Source organism: Cricetulus griseus (assembly GCF_003668045.3).
Source record: "Cricetulus griseus strain 17A/GY chromosome 1 unlocalized genomic scaffold, alternate assembly CriGri-PICRH-1.0 chr1_0, whole genome shotgun sequence".
Taxonomy (NCBI): domain Eukaryota; kingdom Metazoa; phylum Chordata; class Mammalia; order Rodentia; family Cricetidae; genus Cricetulus; species Cricetulus griseus.
Window position 1 is genome coordinate 161,032,010 of NW_023276806.1, and position 24,752 is coordinate 161,056,761.

Sequence of the window (24,752 nt, forward strand, 5' to 3'; positions counted from 1 at the left end):
CAACAAGACAAAATGACAGCCCACGGATTGGGAAAAGATATTCACCAACCCCACATGCGATAGAGGGCTGATCTCCAAAATTTACAAAGAACTTAAGAAGCTAGTCTCCAAAACACCAAACAATCCAATTAAAAAGTGGGGTACAGAACTAAATAGACAATTCTCAATAGAGGAATCTAAAATGGCTGAAAGACACATAAGAAAGTGTTCAACATCCTTAGCCATCAGGGAAATGCAAATCTAAACAACTCTGAGATACCATCTTACTCTTGTCAGAATGGCTAAAATCCAAAACACCAATGACAGTTTATGCTGGAGAGGATGTGGAGAAAGGGGAACACTCCTCTACTGCTGGTGGGAGTGCCAACTCATACAGCCACTTTGGAAATCAGTATGGCGATTCCTCAGGAAAATGGGAATCAGTCTACCACAAATCCAGCAATTCCACACTTAGGCATATACCCAAAAGAAGCACATTCATACAACAAGGATATCTGTTCAACTATGTTCATAGCAGCATTATTTGCAATAGCCAGAACATAGAAGCAACCTAGATGCCCCTCAACTGAAGAATGGATAGAGAAAATGTAGTACATTTACACAATGGAGTACTACTCAGCAGAAAAAAATAATGGAATCTTGAAATTCGTAGGCAAATGGATGGAATGAGAAGAAACCATTCTGAGTGAGGTAACCCAGTCACAAAAAGACAAAAATGGTATGTACTCACTCACATGTGGATTTTAGACATATAGTTAAAGGATTACCAGCCTACAATCCACACTGTCAAAGAAGCTAGTAAACAAGGAGGACCCTAAGAGAGACATACATGGTCCCCTGGAGAAGGGGAAAGGGACAAGATCTCCTGAGCAAATCGGGAGCATGGGGGAGGGGAGAGGGAACTAGGAGAATGAGAAGGGGAGAAGAGGAGGGGTGATGAGGACATGATGGGGCAGGACGGTTGAGTTGGGGGAAGAACAGAAGAAATCAAGATAAGAGATAATCTAATAGAGGGAGACATTATAGGTGTAAAGAAAAATCAGGCACTAGGGAAATGTCTGGAGAGCTACAAAGATGACACCACCTAACAATTTAAGCAACAGAGGAGATGCTACCCTAAATTCCCTCCCCTGATAATGAGATTGATGACTAACTTATATGCCATCCTATAGCCTTCATCCGGCAGCTGGTGGAAGTAGTAGCAGACACCCACAGCTAAACCTTGAACTGAATTGAAATCCAGTTGCAGAGAAGGACTGATGAAGAAAGGAGTCCATACCAGGCTGGTGAAATCCACTGAAACAGCTGACCTGAACAAGGGAGAGCTCTTGGGTCCCCAGATTGATAGCTGGGATAGCAGCATGGGACTGATCCAGACCACCTGAATGTGGGTGTCAGTGAGGAGACCTTGGAAATCTATGGGGCCCCTTGTAATGGATCAGTACTTATTCCTAGCATAGGAATGGACTTTGGGAGCCCATCCCACATGGAGGGATACTCCCTGAGCCTAGACACAAGGGGGTGGGCCTAGGCCCTATCCCAAAGGATAGGACAGACTCTGACGACCCCCTACGGAAGACCTCACCCTCCCTGGGGAGCAGAATGGGTATAGGATAGGTAGGGTGTTAGTTGTGGGGGCAGGGGAGGAGGGGAGGCAGAGTGACCTAGGATTGACATGTAAAATAATCTTCTTCCTAATTAAAATAAAAAATTGAATAAATGAAGTTGGATTTATTACATAGATGGATTTATGGACTCAGCCTCATTCTGTGGTATTCTGGTACTTCCTCTTACATGATATCATGTAAAGTACATGACCAACTTTGATAGAAGTTATGACAATCTATGAAGGAATTCTAGTATGAATTTCATTTTATGATGGAGACAAGTGAAGCCCTCTATCCTAATGTTTTGTCAACTTCAGATCTTACTTTCTTCTGGAAACAATACCCACTTTTTGCTTTAGAAAGACTTTACCTCACTCCAAAGATGTGCTTGTTTTGGGTTACTGGTCAGGATAATTCACCTACCAGGCCATGGAGGTCTACAGGTGAGGAAGAAATGATGATAGGTATTTGAGCCCTCTTTTCATTTCCTTTTTGAGCACACAAGATTATGTGAATGAATTCTGGGGCACGGGTTTTGGAAATATGTGAAGAGGGAGCAGGGAGAAGAGAGGAGAGAGAGAGAGACAGAGAGAGAGAAAGAGAGAGGGGGAGGAGGAAGAGGAGGAGGAGAAGGAGGAGGAGGAGGAGGAGGTTGGCAGGAGCTCCAACACAGTACCAGCTCAATGCTGGAGAACTGTTGAAGCCAAAGAAACCACAAGCATGAATTTAAACAAAAATGCAACATTTGGATTGACGAAGCTATAAAATCTGGGTTCCAAAACTGTGGCACAGAAGCATTGTTGTCCACATCTAGTTCAGACACATCAAGACTGGCAGGCAGAGCCATGTCCCAGGGACATGTACTGGATAAAATCAAGGAGATTCCACCCCACTTCCCCAAGCTAGATTTCAGAACTGCTGTGGACAAGGGCTGTTTCTTCTGTGACTCCTCTGCTTGAATGGGAGCTTTTGTTTCGGGTAACCACTTCACTTCAGCAGTGTGAATGGGTCAGGATGGGTGCTAATTCATTTTCCAGCTCTCAGGTCTCTGGACTATAGGAAACCATTCCATAATTAGTGTTGAGGACTGGCCAAGCCACGGAGGTCCTTGACTCTGAGCTATTTAAAGTAACTGGATAGTCTTTGGGTTTTCTCAGTTGACGTGATGTGAGGACCAAGAGTGAAATGGATATTTATTGACAAGATATGTAGACTATGCCAGAGACCAGGCTCTGTGGTGGACAAATCTAGCCTCTTTTTGTTCCTGACCACCTGGCAAGACAATACTTTCTACCTTTCTTTGTATTTTGATGACAGTGTGTGGTGGTTTAAAAGAAAATGGCCCCCAAAGAGAGTGCACTATTAGGAAGAAGTATGTAACTGGCACTGTTGGAGGAAGTGCGTCACTGTGGAGGTGGGCTTTGAGGTCTCATATATGCCCAAGCCATGCCCAGTGTCTCAGTTCATTTCCTGTTGCCTGAATATCCATGTGTAGCAGCTCCTTCTCCAGCATCATATCTGCCTGTGCACTGCCATGTCCCACCATGGTGACAAAGGATTAAACCTCTGACACTGTAAGCCATCCCAACAAATGCTTTCCTTTATAAGAGTCGCTGTGGTCATGGTGTCTCTTCATAGTCATAGAAACCCTAACCAAGTCAGTGTGGCCAAAAGACTGACCTATAGAATGACTGATGCAGGGATGTCCCAAAGGGGACATGTAGGTAAACAGAATGGACATGGTGATGGATGAAATGAGGGTGTGGCACTGTTCCTGCAGCAATTGTGCTAGCCCCTGGTGAAAACTCAAGAGTTTCTAGACAGGCAGCACACACTGTTGCACAGTGATGCCTCGCCCACAAGGCAAGGGAAGGTTAACCTGTTATCCATGCTATTACTACCTGTCTGTCTCCTGGCACCAGGACAAGGCATCTAGGAGTCTGGACAACACCTCTTCTTTCCCCTAAGACACACGCCTGTGGGGCTTTGCCTGCTTGGGAATGGGGCACATCTCCTCTCCCTGGCACCAGCTAAAGACACGTAGCCATTCCCTGTGCAAATGCTTTCCCAGGTGTGGGAACATGAGGCTGGCTCCTTGAAAAGTCTCTTGTTTGAAACAAGAAATCTTTGCTTTCAAAGGAGTCTAGAGCAAGTTTGTCTCCTGTCTTCTTGGCTGCTTCTTGCCATGTATGGTAGGCTAATCGGAAACCTGAGTTCTGACAGCTCTCTGAATGTTCTGACAGTTCAGAACTACCAAGAACTGATGAAAGCATGTACACTTTTTTGTTCTGATCATTTTTCTTTTTGCCTCCTTGATTTGGTATTTCTAGTAAACCTCCTCATTAAAGCAATATTAAGCTATCTCATAAATATGTATATAGTCTTCTTAATTATCTGTTGATGGATATGGACTCTGATACATTTACATAATGAGCCTTTAAAACATGCAGATGCTTTTCACAATTAGACCCAGGTGGGGGCAGGGAAAGACAGAAAACACAGGGGGGAAACAGGCTCACTTTTGACAACACCAAAGGCACTATTTTAGAGAAAACCAGAGCCGGATGGAACACATTTGTCCTGTTGAAGAGCTGAGCTCCAACCCACAGATTTCAGATGCTATTAGGGATGCTGCCAAGTTAGAACAGAGCAAGTGAAATACAATTACATCGTGTTCCAAAAGCTGACAGACAGTCTAATTCAACAGAACAAAGGTGGAAGGCATTCAAAGCTTGGGTGCCATCATGGGTGTGGTAAACATCACCACCTTCACCTATTTGATACTCAGTGCCATGTCCCTTTGCATCATTTAGGGAAGTTAAACATAGCCATGGCATGTGCTCTAGCCAGGGGAAGGAGAGCAGAGGTGCGTGCGTGCACGTGTGTGTGTGTGTGTGTGTGTGTGTGTGTGTGTGTGTGTGTGTGTGTGTGTGTTGCCATTTTTCATGCCCTTTCTCTGTTGTTGTCAGGCTGGAAACATCAGCCTATGTCCTCAGGTTGGGGATTCTATGGAGGAGAGGATGCCACTAAAACATGTGGTCTCAGGTAGAGATAAGCCTGTTGTGTCTTAATGAGCCAAGATTTGGGGGACTGTTTGTTACAGGGACAAAAAAAAAGCCCATTCTGACTGATAAATCTGGGGCTGGAGGGGCAGAGGAAATGACTTTGTTGGTAGAAAAGATTGCTGTGCAAATATGAGTACCTCAGTTCAGATCCCCAGATAAAACATAAATAGCTGGGCAGGGTGGCACTTATCTATAACCTCAACATAGAGGATGTGGAGGCAAACCGGAGGGGGTCCTGGAAGCTCCTTGGCCAGCCAGTCAAGCCTATGCAGTGAGCTCCAGGTTCAGTGAGAGACTCTGTCTGAAAAAACAGAGTGGAAACCCATCAAGGTCACTCAGTAGACTGGTAGCAACCACACACATGTGCACATGCACCAGCACACACATGTGCCACACACACAAACACCCATGTACCATACATACTACACACACACACACACACACACACACACACACACACACACACACACACACGAGACAGAGACAGAGAGATTGGTGAAGAGTTGGGGGCTTGTGATGATATTCTGAGAACAGCCCCACTGGGAAGCCTGAGTCTCAGCGCTTACTTCCAAATGATTTTAAAGCAGACCAAAGAAGCTAAGAGAAACCCTCTTTCCATAGTCCCCAAGGGAACCACTTACTTGGGATGCTTAAATTTCGAATCTGAAAGAGTGAGATTATTCTAGTTTTCTTTGGCTACCTGATCTCTTGTCCTAGATAGAGCAGAGACTCCCAAAGGTCTCTAGGATTTGATGTGTCATTACAGTAAATTCCTCTGACCCACCTGAAGGGCTATTATGATAGTGAGTGGTGATTTGAGATAATCATTTTGTTTTAAAAATATCTCTCTCAGATGAAAATTACTTCATAAATCTTTGCCTGATGGAAATATCCCAACAGAAGAGAAACTTAGAAAGTACTGACACCCAAAGAGTTCTAAATTAGAAGGTGGTTTTCATTCTCAAGTGACAGAGGGGACAGATGTAGACTGAGGACTTACAAGAATCAGCAGGCCCCATTGTCTCTGTCTTTGCCCCATTGGAGGCAAGAAGACACTGTCTATAACCAACATCCTCTCCCGACTTCTGCGGGCAACTGCATTATTTGCCCATATCCCCACACAGTACACACATATACACATAATTTAAACTAAAAACAGATCACGGGCAGGGTGGGGGGGTGATTCCTTACTTGTAGCTTTTCATCACAAAACCCCTTTTCACATCCAAAGCAGCAGACTTTTAGGAGATACTTGATTTCTCAATTGCTTTCTCTCCAAGTAGATGTGTGTGTGTGTGTGTGTGTGTGTGTGTGTGTGTGTGTGTGTGTGTGTGTGTGTAGGGGGCAGTAGGATAGAGTTTATAAAAAACAACTTTGGTGTGAAGGTAAAGCTTGTTTGTTCAGCCAGGCATGCCAAGTCTTTACCAGCTGATGACTTCTGCACATGCCTAGTGTCAGCCTGATGGAGAGGACTCATGTTGGTCCTTTGCCCCCACTCATATGCCCTCTGTCTTCACCAGCTTCCAGTTGAGAGTATACCCAGGAGACCACTGTCTGACCAGGTGCCATGAGGCCAGCCTTGCCCCATGTTTGCTCCTACCCTGGAGGTTAGCTACAGGGCTCTTTCATCTCCCTGTCCTGACTGAGATGTCCACTGTTCCTTTCCAACAGCTGGAATGGGACACGGTCTCTCCAGTGGGGCCACAGTCTATTAATTTACTGTCAATTCCTTTACCTTGAGCGGTAAGTCCCTCCAGCTGTTCTCATTTCCTACCGCTGTCATTTGGGTGCCATAGAAACAAAACAGACTGCATTCTGTGTTGCCATTTCCTTAAGGCCTAATTTGGGTTGTGGTAAGAGATGTCTCAGACAAGGCTGTCATTTCCCAGCCATTGAGAGGTCCTACTCCAGCAGGCTGAATGGTTTGCCAGAGGCTCAAAGGTTAGGAGGGGACAGGATGTCACTAGCAAGCAGAAAACATGCTCACGTGGTTTCTTCTCATATATCTGGCAGGATCTTTAATTGTTTCTAAAGAAATCTCCAGGCTGATGTTAGCCATATGGAAATGCTCAAACACGGGACAGCAGAAGAATACAGTTGGATCATGTTTCTTTAGTTGTCTATAAAATGGCATGTAATTTGCAAACCAAAAATGATGCTTAAAGAAACAATTACAGCAAAGTTCTTTATTTGAAATTCCTCTATGTGCCATCCCTCCATCCCAAGAAATCCAACGGATAGCATACTTTAACACAGTCTGTCTTCATAACATTTCTTAAAGGGCCAGGACCATTATACTTGTGATCCCCCCAACAAGCTTAATCCTCTACTAACCTTAACTTATCTTACTAGCCCCCTTCTCACCAACACACACACACACACACACACACACACACACACACACACACACACACTATATTATTCTGTTTTTGCTTCAGTGGTCCATGTTTAGTTACCATTTGAATAGATGTGACATGTAACTTGGGCAGCAGAATTATAGTAGTTCTAGTGTCTATACAAAGTTTCCCAAAGGTAGGCTTCCTTCCCTCCTTCCCTTTTTCATGCTTAGCAAGTCCTCCACTATTGAGCTATGATGTGCCCAGTCCCTGAAGGTATTCTTCTAACTTGGACTATATTTGATAACTCAGAGACAAGAACCAAACACACAGAATAAGAGAAAATGGATATAACCAAGTAATGGATAAATGAAAGACGATGTGTACAATAGCTACAAAACATGGCTTTAGTCGTGATGTGATTTTGGCACTAACTACACCTCTTTCCTGAACTGCAGTGGGAAAGGTCTTTCTCTAGGAAGACACAGGCTGAAGTTTCGGCTTTGCTCTGGTTCCAGAAGGCCTTCTATTTTATCAATCCTCGTTAGGCGCTTCTGCATATAAAGGCGACCATATATGACATCGTGGGAGTTTAGATAGGCATGCATTTATGTGAAGACTGCTGAGCTAACTACACTGGGCAATTTGTCCATCTCAATTGTCTTTCTGTCATGGTTCAAATCCTAGGGTTTAACGTAACAGCATCCTGGAGACTTTCATGTCAAGTGCTGAAACAGATCTTTGTCTGACTCTTCCTATTCCAACTGTGCACATCAGTGGGGCTCCTGGAATTATGGCAACAGACTCTGTTCAAATGAAAACATGCTCTAGTGCTTCCCCACTTCAGTATACTGAAGAGTCACCAGGGATGCTTGTTAAAAGGACAGATTTCCAGATTCCATGTCAGACAACTCTATCAAAATGGAGAGCAAAACCTCAAAGTCCTGCTTTTCCAAATAAACTCTGTAGCGGATTTCCAGCCCACTGGCCAGACAACCCTTCTATGAAAGACTTTACTCACTAGATGACAGCCTGGTATGAGGGTACGATGGCATTCCCCAACTGTGGTTAGGAAATTGCTATCTCCTGTTGCAGTGATGTTTGAAAGTATCTCTTCCATTTCTCAAAGGATGTATCCCCTTAGGGCAGTGGTCCTCAACCTTTCTAATGCTGAGACTCTTTAATGTCATCCCTTATATTGTGGTGGCCCACCACATAATGGTGGGTCATTAATTAATTAAGTAATTAATTAATGGTGGGAATATAAAATTATTTCATTGCTACTTCATGACTGCGATTTTGCTACTGTTATGAGTTGTAATGGAAATATCTGATATTCAAGATGTAGGATATGTGACTGACTCCAAAGGGGCCTCAACCCACAGGTTGAGAACCACTGCCTTAGGGGGGTTCCTTGCTCCAACTCTCCCATGTGCTGAACCACATTTTTGCTGTCCCGTTGAGTTTCATATCCACCTAGCCTAGGTAACAAATAACAGTGCTCCCATCTGCAGAACTTGTATAAACAAGAACGATAACATTGATTGTGGCTACATTGATTGTGGAGGAGTATCTAGAAAAAATGAATTTTTGAAATTTTTAAAGTTATTTACTTTTATTTCAAATTATGTGTGTATGTTTGTATATCTGCATGGGGATTTGGGCACAAAAGTGAGGTTCCAGAAGAGGGTGTTGGATCCCCTGGATCTAGAATTACAGTGAGTCACCTACTGTAGGTGCTGGAAACTAAATTCAAGTCTATAGGAGCAGACTGTGCTTTAACTGTTGAACTTTCTCTCCAGCCCCTGAAGATATATTTTTAAAAATATCTTCCTAAATGTATTTCCAAATAAATGCTGCAAAAGATCATAGACCTTTGAGAGAAACAATAAAACTCCTGTACTTCCCAATAGCATTATTTTTCTTTATTACCTGCTATGCAGGAGTAATTTGAAATCCTTCCCAATAGAACATACTTAGAAATGGTACAAATAAAGTAAACATATTCTCAAGCTAGGGAGATGGCTTAACTCAGTGGTTCTCAACCCTCCCACTGCTGCAATCCTTTAATACAGATTATCATGTTGTGGTGACCTCCAATCATAAAATGATTTTCATTGTTACTTTATAACTATAATTTTGCTGCTGTTATGAACCACAATGTAAATATCTGTGTTTTCTGATGGTCTTAGGGTACCCCCATGAAAGGCTTAGCCAATGAGAGCATTTGCCATGCAAGCATGAGGACATGAGTTCAAATCCCCAGCACTCATCTGAAAAGCCAAGCATGTGCACCTGTAACCCCAGTACTGTGTGGGTGGAGACCAGAGGCTCACTGGAGTTTGTAGGTCACAAGCTTAGTCCGAGGCTCAATAAGAGACCCTGTGTCAAGGGAATACGGTGGAGAGTGCTGAGTGCTGATGGCCTCCTCTGGCTTTAGTATGTTCATAGGCATGTTCACACACATGCACACATATAAACATACACCACACACATGCATACATGTAAGCATACACCACACACATGAATACATGTAAACACACACCACACTCGAAAACACAGAAAAATAAACATATTCATAAGTGCAAAGGTGAAGAAAGAAAGTAGGGAGAGGTGAGTAGGTTGTTTTGGGGAGATACCCCAAATGAAATCCAAACCTTGAGGTCTCTTTCCAATTCTATAATCAAGAAACATGACTTTCACGACTCTCTGGAGAAAAACAATAGCAAGCTAGAACTGAGATATTTCCTTAAGAGTCCTTAAAGTCACACACTCAATCACTGTGTCCAGCCCCCAGCCCAGGCATATGCTCCCTGCTCAACCATAGGCCATGTCTGCCTGACAGAAGACCAGGTAGGTTACCCACAGACTTTTCCTGCTCTCTTTATTACCCAAGACCCAATTCTCTAGGTCATCCCTAGCACTGCAACAGAATGCCAGCTGCAGCTTCCCCTCCTCCTGGACACCCCTCCTGTGGATCCCATAGACCAGTCTCCAACTGCCCTGCCCCCCTCCCCAGCCTCCAACACCAGCAAACATTCGCCCATGAAGACACCAGTTGAACAGGCTAATAAAACAGAAAACGCTCAGCCAACCTACTGTCTGAAAATCCAGAGAGAAAACAAAAACCAAGGGACAATACACCCATCCAACCAAGACAAACCACGAAACCAGCACCTAGACCTATAATCATGCCAAACTCACATGCCTAGGTACCAGCATAAGAACACAATCAATAACAGTCAGGGCAATATGTCTCCACCAGAGCCCAGCTATCTTCCCACAACAGGCCCTGAATATTTTAACATAGCTGAAGCATAAGAAGAAGACCTTAAAACCAACTATATGAAGATGATGGAGGTTCTTAAAGAGGAAATAAATGAATCCCTTAAAGAAAGCCAGTAAAACACCAACAAACAACTGGAGGAAATTAATAAATCCCTCAAAACAACAACAAGAAAAACAAATAATTGTAAAAAACAAAACTGTTCAAGACCTGAAAATGGAAATAGAAGCAATAAAGAAACCACAAATTGAGGTAATCCTGAAAATGAGAAATTTAGTAATGCAAACAGGAACTACAGAGGCAAACTTCACCAACAGAATACAAGAATTGGAAGAGAGAATTTCAGGCACTGAAGATATTACAGAAGGAATGGAACTATCCATCAAAGACAATGTTAAATCTAAAAAATTCCTGACACAAAACATCCAGGAAATCTGGGATACTATGAAAAGACAAAATCTTCAAATAATAGGAATAGAAGAAGGAGATTAATACCAATTTAAAAGCCCAGAAAATATTTTCAACAATATCATAGAAATTTTCCTAACCTAAAGAAGGAGATGCCTATAGAGGTATAAGAGGTACAAACAACAAATAGTTTGGTTCATAAATGAAATCCCCCTTGACACATAATAATCCAAACACTAAACATACAGAACATAGAAAGAATATTAAAAGCTGCAAAGGAAATATACACAGTAACATATAAAGGCAGATCCATTAGAATTACACTGGACTTTTCAATGGAGACACTAAAAGCCAGAAAAGCTTGGGTAGATGTGCTACAGACTGTAAAAGACCACAGATGCCAGCCCAGATTACTATATTCAGCAAACCTTTCAATCACCATAAGTGGAGAAAATAAAATATTCCAGGACAAAGTCAAATTTAGACAGTATTTATCTACAAATCTAGTCCTACAAAAGGTGCTAGAAGGAAAAATCCAGACAAAAGAGGTTAGCTATACACATGAAAAGTGAAATAATCTCATATCATATAAATAGTATAAATAAGCGACCCTCAAAATTCTACTAGGGAACTCCTAGAGCTAATAAACACCTTCAGAAAAAACTGAATGGATACAAGATTGACTTTTAAAAAATCTGTAGCCCTCCTATATACAAATGACAAATGATCTGAGGAAGAAATCAGGGGAACAACACCCTCACAATAGCCTCAAATAATATAAATTATTATTGGGATAATTCTAACCAAGCAAGTAAGACTTGCATGATAAAACTTTCAAGTTTTTGAAGAAAGAAACTAAAGAAGCTATCAGAAAATGGAAAGAGCTCCCATGCTTGTGAATTGGAAAGATTAACATAGTAAAAATGGGCATCCTACCAAAAGCAATCTACAGATTCAATGCAATCCCCATCAAAATCCCAGACAAGGCATCCAGTGGTGAGACTGGGTTACATTTGATTGAGTAATTGGCCTAGGAGGTCCCATAGAGATCCCTAAACAAACCAGGCTGATGCTAGGACAGAAGGTAACCCTTTGAAAACTGACAGTGGGACCCCATTGTCAAGGACAATATTCACTCACCTCATTGAATATAGAGAGGTTGAGTTGGTACCTGCACGGAGCCTTCACCCCTACATTCTAGGCTCTTTGGTGTGGGAAGGTACTCTGTAGTCTATAGAAAGAATCCTGGACACCAACACAGCAACAAACCCCTCAACCTATAATCAGTCCAGCCTGCAAGATATGCAGGCAATGGGACAATGGTGGCACAGAACATGTGGGAATGGCCAACCAATGTTTGGTATAAGTTGGGTATACCCCAAGAGAGGCTATATTGCCTGGATAGCCAGGAACTAGAGACTGGATAGCCCAGACACATAGGGTAGAGCCAAACACAACTGGCAAGAAAAAACAAAAGATTAATAAAGATTTTAAATAGTAAAAGAAAAGTTAACACACTCTGTGAAAACGTGGTCTAGGAAAACATGTGCCTCATAAGGGAAATGTGTGTCACAGCCAAGGTTCTGAGTGAGTAAAACATTCCCTCAAAGGTAATGACCAGACACCTGTTAGCACATTGGCCCTAACTAATACTTACACAGCCCTGGAAATTCCAAAGCTAAGAGCAAATATGAAATGACTCCAAGGCACTGGTGAGAGGAGGAGAATTCTTCCCTGAAGGGATAGATAATAAATGTTGGATGCAAGTCTCTGAATATACACATATATGAACTTAGGCTGAAGACCCCAATCTGCAAACACAGATAGGCAAATTACTAGAATCAGGATCAAGTGGTACACTCTCTAAGAATGTCAGATAGTAGAATTGTTCAGTAGATGGTAATAAGTGGAAAACCCGAGAAAGTAACAGAACATTATCAAAGGTGACTAGAAAGATGTAGAACAGACATAATAGACAGACAGATGGGAATGAAATTCTCAGTGGAAGAGCTAATAGTAGATTCAGCAGCGAGAGTGAGAATCAGCAATTTAGACAGCGAGGTCTAAGATACACAGAACATGACACAGGGAAGAGAGAGCCAGTTCTTGTTGGATGGTTTCATGCCTCTGTCTTTGCCGCTTCAGTTGACACCAGAGGAACTAGAGGACCTGACTTTAAGATTCCATGGCTTATCAGAGGGAGACAGAGGAGAAAACCAATAGACATAACCTAATACAGCAAGAAAAAAACAATATTCATAACCTAATATGACAAAGACTGTAGTAGTATAGGTTAAGGATCGATTAAGCAAATGTGAAAGGGGTCATATTTTGTTTTTCTCAGCAGGATCCCAGTGTCCAGAATAGTAAGTTATATTGTGATGCTCAAATCATAATAAACAAATAGTTTTTAGGTCACAGATCTAGGAATCCTCATTCTTCTATCTCTACTCTACCCTATAAAGGTATGGGGTGTGTGTGTGTGTGTGTGTGTGTGTGTGTGTGTGTGTGTGTGTGTGTGGTGATGTGTATGTTCTGTGTAGAGGTGCATGTGCACATCTGTGTGGAGGTCAGAGGTCAACATCATCTGTCATTTCTCAGAATATTATGCCTCATTTGATTTTAGAGTCTTCCACGTGGACCTGAGGCTTGCTGATTAGGCTACACTGTCTGGCCAAGGAGTCCTGGGGCACTCCTGACTCTGTTTCCCCTATTTTGGGATTGCAGGTGCACTCCACCAAGCCAGGCCTTTACATGGGTGCTGGAGGTCAAAGTCACATTCTCATACTTGCAGTGTAAGTCACTTTCTGACTGAGACATCTCCCCGGCACCCCAGAAAGTTTTTGCTTGACAAAGATATACTGTCAAGGAGAAATGCTAATTTAAGTATGGCAATTAAAATGCTGCTACAAGAGGAGAGTTGCTGATGCTCTGGCTGGAGAGCTCTGGTTAAAGCAGAGCTGGAGCTACTGATGAGAGTAGAAGAAAAGTGTGCAGCCATGTTTTTCTTAAATCTGAATCACAATTCCGGTTGTGCTGTAGGAAATGAGGTACACGGTTGACTTGAGTGCAGGGAAATAGAATGCAGGAGAGTGGGCCAGGTGGGCTTGCTTATGACATGGGTGGTGACATGGGATGGTGACAGTGACTGGCCCTGATTAGAAGCATGTCACAACTAGATAGACACTGAGCACCTCCCATGAATAACATCATTTTGTCTATGCCTACTTATGATTCAAGTCCATTGTTTTCCCTGTTTTACAATGAGAAGAGGGAAGCTGCAATAGAGCAAACATGTTGACAGGTCATGTGACAGGTAAGGGGCAGAGCTAGCTGCAATGTGGAGGCTTCCCGACCACACTGTGCGCACTTTAGCCACACTTTAGCACGCCAGTAAATGATCCGGTCTCTGTCAGGGAGTGAGGCCAATCAGATTCTTCCTTTTCCATGGAGAGTTGGTGAGGAGGGGCATGGGCAGAGGAAAGATACTCCTTCCCACCTGTGAAGAGCAGCTTAGGTTGTGATGTGACAGTAACATCGTTGGGTATCTAGTTTTTCCAGATGACCACTCATTGTGTGCTTAAACCACAACAGCGTATGCTACCTGATCTCTCTTAAGTCTCCTTGCAGTTGTTTCCCACTGTTTCTTAGTTTTGTTGTCTTTGTGTAAATGCACGTGTTGAATTCCCTGGAGCTGGTGTTATAGGCAGTTGTGAACCACCTGAGCTGGGTGCTGGGGACCAAACTCTAGTCCTTTGGAAGAGCAGAAAGTACTATTTACCTCTGAGGCATCTTTGCAGTCCCAGCTGCATGATCTTCTAGCCACTATTCCTGTCATGGTCTCATGTAAATGAAGTAAAATTTACAGCATTCCGGAACTCAAGGTACTTGGGGGAATATTACCACTCTTAAATAGTTATATATTTTATATATACAAAGTAAAATATTATGTAATAGCCACACATGGAATCCATAGCTGATTTAATGATTCCCATTGCATTAGGTATGATGAAATATGATATCAGGAGTGCAGTAGCGGTTTCTTGAATAAATGAATACATTTACCACTTATTTCCATATTTTGGATGATGAAAATCTTTTGTCTTTGGAAGCTCCATGATAATTTTCCCATATCTTTTTTTTTTTTTTTTTTTTTTTGTCTAGAGAGCAAGGTCATGACATATCTAACCTCATGAAAGCCCATGACCTGTTTAGACCGTCTGAAATGGGACATCACTTCTCCAGAAACTAACTGTGCCTTTCCTCTTTAATTCTTAGTTATTTACTTTTTCTTTTGGCTACACCCTGTAACACCCATAAAAGCAGTAGTCTCTCTCTCTCTCTCTCTCTCTCTCTCTCTCTCTCTCTCCCTCCCTCCTTCCCTCCCTCCTGGCCCTTGTCCCTTAGTGCTTCTAATTTTTATGTTCCATATATTAAAAAATTACGGTAAAGTTTGCATCATGTGCATCTTGTAAATTTACTATCAACCATTTTGAATACACAATACAATAGCATAAATATGCTCACATTGCTAAGCAGCCATTACTACTGTCTCTATCTAGGGCTTGATCTATCCAACGTATTTTACAATTAGTTAGACCACAGCAAGGTGCAAGACCACATTGTATTACTAACCTTAGCAGAGGCTTAGACTTTAGAGCATATTTGCAATTTTTGGTAGCTTCTAGAGATTTTTGACCCTGGGAAAAGAGAATTTTGCAATAAATCATAGAACTCATCAGCAAAAACAATCATACGAACAGCTGGTACTTAGCTTAAGAAGTTTTTGGAAGTAGGACTCCATATTCTTTTAAAAAATTATTTTTAGTCAATGTCATATGTCATTACATATATATAATACATTCTGATGCTCTCACCACCACCCCCCTTATGTCCTTCCCTCTCCTGGCTGCCCATCTTCTTCCCTATAATCTCTTTCCCATCTTCATGTCTTATTTTGTTTGTGACCCACTGAATTTGCCCACCTGTGTGACCACAGGGTTGTAATTATCTCTTGGTGCCTAGTAGAAACCAGTGGGTATGCAGATGAAGGCAATGGCTCCCCTCACTCCTAGACTCTTTGGTAGTCAATAGTTCAGCAGTAAGGACTAGAGGCCTACGAGCCCTTTCCCCACCCAAGGCTGACTGCTGATAGGGCTGAAGACCCCATATTCTTCTGTGTCTGAATTAACTTTGCAAATGACTTATTTTTAAAAGAGTGGATGGTGCCCACTTTAAACACAGGAAAACTGAGTTAGAAAGAGAACTGCCAAGAACTACCAAGGAGTTTTAGGGCAGAACTGCTAAGGTTTATGGACTTAGAGTAAGACAAGATTTATTAGGGTAGAAAAAAAGTTGAGGACGCTTGTCAAGGGTGAGAACTGCAGTAAATCATCAATGACAAGAAAGTTAGGGTTGAACTAAAGCAATTCTCGCTCCAGGCCCTGTTCCAACAGGCTGGTTATCGATGCTCAGTGTGGCATCTCACGAGACCGTGCTGACAGACTTCATAGAGGGAGATGCCATCTGTCACTTCTTAAGACAATTTATCTAGCTTTTAGAATACAGGTTACTGTCGGAGGTGTATTCCATTTAAACACTGCCATTGCCCCCAGCAAAAGACATATTTTGTGAAACTGATGGAGTTGGGAAATGACCCATGTGGAGTGATGGAGCAGTCATGCCCCTGGAGGGTGTCATGTCCTTCACAGTGAGTTGCTCTTCCAGATAGGCTGACATTTTAGAAAGCAGTAGGCGTGGCTTCTGGAGGTTTCATCCTGGAGCATCAGAGGACTCTATAATACCCTTAGAGTGACTGTATACAAGCTACTTCTCAAAGTACAGCATGTTTGAGAGTGGAAGGTACCACCAACAAATACAGCAGTCACCTCCTTACCTGTGGCTTTGCTCCCCACTGTTTCTGCTCCCCCAACCCAACTTTAGTCTAAAACATGTTAAATGGAAATTTCTGAAAGCAATAAATCTATAAATTTTATTTACTTATCTACATAAGTTTCACTTATTTATCTAGTCATTTTTATACACATATGAATTTTATTCGTGTGTGTGTGTGTGTGTGTGTGTGTGTGTGTGTGTGTGTGTGTGTGTGTGTACAGTGTCTGTGGAGGTCAAAAGTCAATGCTGGGCATCTTCCTTTATTTTTCTCCACTTTATATATTTACTTATTTTTGAGACAGGGTCTCTTTCATTGAACCTAGAGCTCACCAATGGACTAGACGGACTGGCCACTGAGTCCCTGGGTCCTCCTATTTCTGTCTTCCAATTCTGGCCTATAGGCACACACTGTCGTGCTTGACTTTTTACATGGGTGTTGTGGATGTAGACTGGGTTCTCTTGCTTAGCAGTGAATACTTTATCAACTGAGCCATCTTTCAACCCCAATCCACAAGTTATAAATCACAGTTTGGGGCAGTACAATGAAATCTTATAACATTAAGCCCTGTGCTAAAAAATTCTTGTCTTCCTCACATTCATTGTTGACCTCTTGAACCCCCATGTACTGGGGAGGCAGCCTGTATACATGAATAAAAAATGTGCTTTAAGTAATTGCTTGCTTTAATTAATTTGGTCATGATGATTTGGGTTGGTGCTTTTTTTCCTCTCATCCTTGGGGTTAACAGAGGCATCAGAAGGCAGAATATGGAAGGACATATTTTTTTGGTGTTATGTGGCAACACAGCAAGACATGTAGAAGAAACGATGGTCCAAGTACTGTTCTGTTCAGTGTGGACAATGATCTATGACAGCTATGTTTTTGGTTTTGAATGGGTGAGTGTATTAAGTATATTACTAGCAAAAGTAAAAGTACAAATAGCAAGTGACAGATAGAAACAGAGAAAGATACAAACTACCAAACAAGGAGTCTGCAGCAGCCAGCACAGAAGACTGGGGCAGTCTGATTGAGAGAGAAAAAAAAGGCAGCATCATCCAAATGGGGCTTATGAACAACTAAGCAAAAACCAACTAGGTTTGTTGGGATAGTCTGCTGGAGTTTCTGATTGAGTTTTCTCTTGATGGGTGATCATCTGACTTCTCTTTCCCACCACAGACATGCTTATATCATGAGATAAACACCAGAGATGCTATTGGAAATGACTTGTCTTCTAGCTTTTCTCAAGGATTAGATATTTTTAATGCTCTTATCTGCCTCTTGTTTTTTTTCTCTTTCCCTGTCACAAAGCCAGGGGGACAAGCCTGACCTAGGACAGGGTGGAGAGAGGAGGGAGTTGGAGGAAACAAGGGAAGGCCTCTTTGCTTCCAGTCAACTTTCACCAAATTTAAATAGCACATGAAACTTACCAATGGAATTCCTATTACTAGTATATAGTATTCATTACCAACTGCGGCTATCCTCATCCAAATGGGGATTTTGAAACACTAATCTCAAAGATAAGGAGGAGTTGCCATGTGTGGGGCCAACAGTCATAAGCTAGATTTACCCTGGGTTCACCATGACTCTAAGCAGAAAGGATGCTGCTCATGTCTGTTTAGTGACATACACATTCGATGTTACAAGGGACTGCCGAGGAGATGGAATGGTAAGAGATTCACATGAATGACTGATATTAGCATCACTCATGTTGTCTCACTGAACAGGACGCCCCTCAGTCTTCCTGGCTGCTGGCAGCTTAGTCCAGGTTAGAACCAGCACCCAGCTACAGGGATTTGATACAGGAGTTCTCAAAGTACACTGTAATTATATGGAATCTGGCCATCCAGCCTTGCTAGAGGGTGAGTCTGGTTCATGTCCCAGTGGCATTATAAATTACCATGTATCATGGACTTCTAGAAGACTCTTCCCACAGACAAATCCAAGACCCATAAATCTCCCAGTGCTGAGAATAAATGGGATCTGCCAAACCCAGCTCAGGGTTTTCAAATGCTCAAAACCAGATTCATCCCTAAAAGCAGCATGTGAGAAGATGATTCAGTTTCAAGCTGCCCATGCTTGTACAATGATTGTGGTGGCAGCATGCAACAATGTGACGTTCTAAGGTTAAACTGCATGGGTTCGAATCCAGGCTCTGTCACTTGCTAGCTATCCATCTTTGGACAGACTGTTAAATTTCTCCAGACTTCAGTTAACACCTATTCAAGAGAATGCAGCGAAGGTACTTAGAGCACAGTGGGCTGATTTGCACCCGATTAATGGCTTGTCGTGAAGGTACTAAGCTGGCCGCAGAATTACAGAGAGGAAAGCATGGCTCCCAAGCTTACAATTAGATCTTGGGGTTCCATATTCCTCCCAGTCTCCCACACTGGTTCTCAAAACCAAAAGCAAACTTTTCATTAGGCGTCATGTTCCTCATCTTACCTACTCAGGAGAAAGGGAAAAGCCCATCCTGTTCCTTTCCTCTCCCAGTTCCCTGTGCGGGACCCTGAACACTAGAATGACAAAGGACCGGAGAGATGACTTAGGGGAAGCAGTATGCACATACAAAGAGAAACTGATTAGCTCTGACAGGGAAGCACATCTTGGGTTTTTGTAGCATCCTAAAAAAGAACAACAAATTTGCAGAGATGATGAAACAAAGAAAAGGGCATACACACACCTGCTTTTATGGGCAGGAAATGTAATGGAAGAGAAGGGTCATCCAATGCCGTCTGCTATTGATTTTTCTCTGGGGACATCTCCAGGCTGACAAGAGTCTAGCAAGAGGGGAGGACAGACGGTTTCTTTGCTTCTTCTCATTTACCTTCAGCTCAAAATAATTCTTTTGCCAGAGTGGCATGTTTTAGCGAGTCATACTGGGAACTCTTTTAATCACCTGTCTCTTATTTTATCAATGAAAGTTATTCCTGGGAATGTAGCTCAGTTGGTAGAATGTTCACCCAGTATGCATGAAGCACTGGGTTTGGGCTCCAGCTGCATAAATCCGGCATAGTAGTGCAAGTCTGTAATCCAAGAATTGGGAGGGGGAGGCAGGAAGATCAGGAGTTCAAGTTCATCCTCAGCTACATAGCAATTTGAAGCCAACCTGGGCTACATGAGACGCCGTTCTCAAAACACACACACAAAAAAAATGTTTTTCTTTTCTTTTTTTTTTTACAACACTTTTAGATTTAAATAAAATATGAGCAGCTGACTGTAGAGAGTTGCGTAGACAGCTTCCTGGCCTAGAGTGTTCTCTATTGTTCATGTCTTGTGATATGCATGCGACTGTGCACAAGCCAGTGATACTGCTTTCATAGTGTTCATGCAATATTCCTCCTTTTTTTCCTTTGGTTTTTAGAGACAGGGTTTCTTTGTTTGTAGACCAGGCTGGCTTCAAACTTACAGCGATCTGCCTGCCTCTGCCTCCCGAGTACTGGGATTAAAGGCGTGGGCCACTGACACCCAGCACAATATTCCTTCTCTAATCTAGGATCACATCTAGGATACTATGTTACATTTAGTTATCCTGTCTCCTTCAGGTCCTCTGGGCTGTGACAGGTGCTCAGACTTTTCCTGTCTCGACAGTTGAGGAATACTAGTCAGGTACATCTTGGAATGTTCCAATATTGGGTTTGTCTGAGGTATTTTTTTGTTGTTTATGCTCTATAGATTTGGGGGCAGAGAATTACAGAGATACAGTGCCACTCATATCACCTCCACTGAGGGTACATACCATCGGCATGGTTCATGGTTACTGAGGGTAATCTTGATCAACTGGCTGAGGCAGTAGCCATCAGAGCTCCCCACTGTAAACTCACTCCTTTGCCTGTCCCTCCACACTGTATGCTTTAGAAAGAGGTCACTGTGAACAGACCACACATTGAACCAAGCCATCCTTTCTACCACCTTTTTGAGGGCAGAAGAGAGAATGTCCTTCATTCTATCTCCAAATTTTTAATAAAGTTTGGGGAATCATATGTCTAATGAGAAGTGGCTACCAGAGCATGAGGACACCTCAGGAAAAGGCTAAGGCCACAGCGGGAACACAGCAATGTCCATGTGGAGATAGGCTGGGTGTCTCCCATGATGGCCCAGACAGTCGAATGAAATCACAACAACAAGCTGGAGACGGGGGTTGTATCGAGTGGGCAACTTTGGACTGAAGCCTGGTGATGCACACAGCAGTCCTCGTCATCATTTAAAGACACTTCTTAAAGTAAGGCCAGAAGTTAGAGTGCTGATATAATTATCATTCATTTGTTATTGGAGGGGGTTCTTTAAAAAACAGCTATTAGTTGAGGAGGATTAGGAAAAACAGAAAACACTTTCAGACATTTTTAAAGAACTCATCTAACTGCTTCCTAATTAATTAGTCTGCTTTCTGAGAGCAAACTGCTGTCTAATTGCTAAGGGGAAATTACTCTGAAAGAGAAGACCCGAAGGGTCCATAGCAAAATGTGATGTTCTCCCTCGTATCCAGAAAGACCTAAGCTGTTTAACATAGGCCAACAACTTCCTTGACAAAGTGAGTTCCTGTCATCTGGCCACTAAGAGCTGATTCTATTTTCAACTTGTTTCTTTATGGGAAGTGTTGATGAGGGAAGAGAAGAACCATCAGGTTGACAGGTCTCTGAATGTAAAACCCTGAGACACCTAGACAATGAGCACTGTGCTCAACACCCTGGGTAGGGATCCCAGTGTGGGTTGAGATGAAATCTCCCATGTGATAAATGCCAAGTTTTATTTAACAAGAGAGCAAGGTGGCATCTGGAAAGAAGTCTGCAGGCAGCTCCTTAACTTCCAGGAAATCTGCTGAGGATTTAATGTTTCCATAGCAACAGCTATTGCAAAAATGAAGATGAAGAACATTGCTGGGTTTGCCTCTGTCTATCACATTTCATCTCTGTTCCTTATCATGCAGAGGGACTCAAGATTAAGCTCATGTACAGATAGACTACCACTTAACCATGGGGTTGTTGTCTGATAAACATTCTGTAATTTGAAAATATCTGAAGTTGGGAATGCAGATAATATACCCACCTACCAAGTATCATAACCCAGCAATGTAATGCATGGCAGAATGTGGGTTGTCCATTCTGCTGATTATATAGATGGTGAATCTGTGCCCAATTTCTGCTGCCCAACATGCTAAGATACTGTTCTATCATGCATGTCACCAGCCCAGGGGAAAAAAAATCAAAATGCGAAATTTGAAGTATGGTTTCTACTGAACGTGTGACACTTTGCACCATTACAGAGTCAAAAATCTTAGGTTGAACAATTGTGAGTCAGGGGCTATCTATACTAGTATATCTAAATTATATTATATATTCCATTTACTCATTACAGCTGTGTATTTTCCATTTGTCTGATCTGTGAATTCATGTCATGGCAGAAACCCAAGTCTTTTGGAAGCTTTTGAAATGTTTGTACAAGGAAATGACTGCCTCTTCTTCCAAGCTGACAATCTCAACATGAGTTGTTTTATTTCTCCAGGAGTAACATGCTTCCACCACAGGAAAACTCACTGTATAAGCTTAAAAGGAAAAGGAAGGCATCACTGAAACCATTAGAGAGGCCAGAACAATATGAACATTTTTTGTCTACTGTTTCTCAGGGTGGCATGAGTGTTCTTGGTTATCTAGCCTCTCAGGATAGATGTCAACCTCTTTATAGCCCATTTTAATAGCTAACTTTGAGTTGCTTCAAAAGATATATATATATATATATATATAATATATATATATATATATCTTCCATCATCTACATGCCTCTCAGATCTCGTTTTGTAGCCCTGACTGCTAGGCTGCCCATAGCTTCATAGCTTTACTTCTATACAAAATGAATTTGCAGCAAGTGGAACTGAAAATTATTGTCAGGGCAGAATGAATTCTGGTGGGGTTAGAATTAGTACCATTTAATACTTCCTACAGCTTATAGATATTTCCTTCACTTACCACCTGAGATCATGTTTCCTTTGTAGTGTCACAAACATCACACAATTGCTTATAAAAGGTTTAAGTTCTTTTTGCACCAGTGAAGAATTAGGTTCTTGCCCCGTGGACTCTAATGTATTAAAGGGAGGATGAAAGAAACATAAGGCACAAAGTCTCATATGCATATTTTATTCCCTTAGAAATGACTGTTGAAATGAACCCTCCCCTGGGGTAGTTATTTCATTTCTTTTCTTTGATATATTAGAGGTTTAACTGTCTCTCCCAAGTTACAAGCTATTCATTAGACAAAGTGAAGTAACCAAAGGTCAGGAATATTGTGTCTAAAACTGTCTTCGTAGCTAAACGATGAAACTTGGCAGAGAGTCCCAACTGGGGATTGGGAAGGTCAGAGAGTGTGTGTAGTTGAATGTGGTTGCTTTCTATGAAATGTACTTCAGAGCCAGTCTGGGCAGCCTTAGTGTGGTCCCTAAAGTTTCCATTTTAAAAAGGAAACCAGGTTACATGAGATGTCATGTCAAGAACATTGTAAGTAGCTCTACTCAATGCATGAGAATATATGCAGTGTGATTTCAAGAAAAGCAACTGGTATTGGAAAATGACCCTTGATCATGCCCGTGTGAATTCCTGTCAGAGCATATGAGAAACTATGGAAATGTTAACAAGGTGTGTAAAATCTGGAAACAGAACTCAGTGCTCAGTTCAAGATCCATCAATGCCAGAACTTGGGGTAATTTTGGTCTCATCTATGAACTGAAGACAATGATGTCATGTCTCTGTTCTGGGCCCATCGCTTGGTCTTTCTTTCTCCTGCTCTCTTGTTTCCATTCACTACAATGGTTGGAAACTCCACTTGCTTGCAGATAGAGACAGACAGGTGACGGTATCTGGCTAATGAGATGAAAGTGGAGAGCTGTTTGGGGATCCAGGCAGAATATTTGCATCCTTGTAGAGGTACTGGGCTGCCATAAGAGAACACTGTGCCATCAGCTATTTTCCTTCTTCCTTCATTATCTGGAACTTCGTCAGTCATCTTTCTTTCTTGATAAAATAACCACACACACATAAAAGCCAATCTGATAAGTACAGCAAAACAGAAAACTGGGGTCTGGGAACCTTTCCACTTTGAGACTTGTTATAACATAAGAGAATGTGCCACTTTTTTGGTGTAAGTCACCATCAATGAGATAGTTACACTCACAGCTAAAAACATTCCATGTGTTTTATTACAATAAAATAAAAAAAAGAAGTCCTGGCATAAGACCTGGCTTACAGTAGACAAGAGTAAATGTTAGCACTTTTTTCCACTCAATACATTTTTAGGATAAAGGAGACTTGATAGAGGAGCTCATGAAATGAGTCAAACTGTTGCTCATGCTATTTTTGCTTTTCCCTTCCAGGTGGAAGGAAAAAGGCTATGTAAACTATACTGAATTTGTTCTGGAAACAGAATCCTAAGAACTTTTATACAGTGACATTTGCTCTTAGATCATTGTTGAGGTTTTAGAGGATATGTTTGGGAAGGGAAATGGAAAGAAAGTCTTGTGTCTTTGAGATAATCTGCCAGAGATGATTAGTGTTCAATCAAGGCAGCAATGGCAGAGATAGAGACACTAGGAAAGTAATTTGTAATGATAAAATAATCAGGATTTAGTGTTTGGAAAGAATTGGTGTGAAGGGCAAGGCAGAGAAGAAAGATAAATCCAAACAGTCTATACTGTGTAGTCAGGCTACAAAAGAACAACAAAAATATATTTATTGTTGACTTAGAGAAACGTAGATAAGGATTAAGCCTACAGAACTGGTTGTATCCATTAGGAAATGTGTGAATCTGAGCTTGTAGCTTTGAGGACATCTGGAAACAATTTAAACTATAGGAGGAAAGGAGATGGACCGTAAAGAGGGTGCATGAGTGTATCTGAGTGTGTGAAGATAATTTGGGTGGAGTCGTGGTAAAACTGGAAAGTTATGAGAGTCAGTTTATACCATAAGAAATAAAAGATTACTGAAGATAAACTTAGCTGTTTGTTTATGATTAAAAAGTGCAAAGGATTAGTATAACCTTGAGAAATTTTGAAATGAGCAAGAAAATAAACAAAAAATGAATTTCATAAATAAGCTGAAAGCAATAAATCAGAAAATGAAATAACAGTGAAAAGAATATTAATTTAAAAGGTACCTTCCTTCCTTTTTAAAAGCA